The sequence below is a fragment of the Octopus bimaculoides genome, chromosome 5 (assembly GCF_001194135.2).
Source record: "Octopus bimaculoides isolate UCB-OBI-ISO-001 chromosome 5, ASM119413v2, whole genome shotgun sequence".
In the NCBI taxonomy this organism is placed as follows: Eukaryota; Metazoa; Mollusca; class Cephalopoda; order Octopoda; family Octopodidae; genus Octopus; species Octopus bimaculoides.
Genome location: NC_068985.1, coordinates 425,648 through 427,073, shown reverse-complemented (window position 1 = coordinate 427,073; position 1,426 = coordinate 425,648). Strand labels below are relative to the sequence as shown.

Here is a 1,426-nt window from a genome sequence, read left to right as displayed (position 1 = left end):
ATATATATATATATATATATATATATATATATATATATAATTATTAAAGTGGCTGGATGCAATTTAAAACCAAAAGGCACAAATACAATCATTAAAAGTGATTAATGGTGCAAGTCAGCACCAGTATTGCTAGAAATAAGAACCAAAATAACTCTTAGCCATGAACAGGGCATTTTCTGTTCAAGAGAGCACTTTCTATACACTGGCAAGGGAGACAGCTTCCCCATCAGATCGGCCAACTAATTTCAGATAGAATTAATCCTTATTGTTGACACCACTCCATTGCTGATGGATAAGCTAAATCAACTTGTCAGTTTATAGAATATACCATAGGAATCAGTGGCTGATATATGGAGATATGTAAACACAAAGCTAGCCAATCCTTTCATTTTTCCGGAATCCCCTCCCACTGACTAACTATACATGGTTTTGGTAAGCTCATTTTGCAACTAAACTAGTAGCAGAATCATTGACTATGTATATCACTATGGTTTTTAAATCATTTTTTAAAAATAATTTTAAATGTCCTTGATTGTAAGATTCATGTATTTGTCCAAAGAAAACGTTTTTTTTTTTTTTTACCGCCTGACTGGCCTTCATGCCGGTGGCACATAAAAGCACCCACTACACTCTCTGAGTGGTTGGCGTTAGGAAGGGCATCCAGCTGTAGAAACTCAGCCAAATCAGATTGGAGCCTGGTGTTGCCATCCGGTTTCACCAGTCCTCAGTCAAATCATCCAACCCATGCTAGCATGGAAAGCGGACGTTAAACGATGATGATGATGATGATATAATATATTCATTTATCAATTAAAAATTTCGTTAGAAACAGCCGTAATATATTGACACCTGTCCTTATTTATCTTTCATTCACCTGTCACAGAACATGCCCCTCATGTGTTCTGAAGTATATCATGGACTGTATATTTAATAATAAAATAAACATGTCTGAATTGCTCAAAAGTGGATTATATACTCAGATGGGTTATCATTCTGCCAGTACTTCTGTACCAAGCTTGGTATTCATATAAAAATTGTTGTGTGTGCATTTTATTCTAACCTAACAAGGTGCCTCAATTTTAAGTACCTTATTCAACTGAATCTTATATATATATATATATATATATATATATATATATATCATAAAGTAAGAGCAGGAAAAAATTACATTAAAAAATCATCACAGAATATATACATCCAAAATAATGTTGTATTAATAGATAAATATATTAATATATGATGTATGATTATTTAAGAAGTTTAAAATATCTTACAATGAATGTGTTACCCTTTGAAATGAAATCTAAAATTGATAATCATTATTAGATAATACATCCACTTGTCAGAGAAATTCACCCTTTTTTTCTATATCCTCATTGAATATATTTTTATTAACTATCCACACACACACACACACACACACACA

General features: G+C 32.0%; 1 protein-coding gene across 1 annotated transcript in view; it reads left to right on the top strand.

Moving 5' to 3' along the window:
- Positions 1 to 1,426, top strand: part of LOC106868193 (uncharacterized) — a 363,847-nt gene that overhangs the window by 106,011 nt on the left and 256,410 nt on the right. The gene's annotated exons all lie outside the window — the stretch shown is intronic.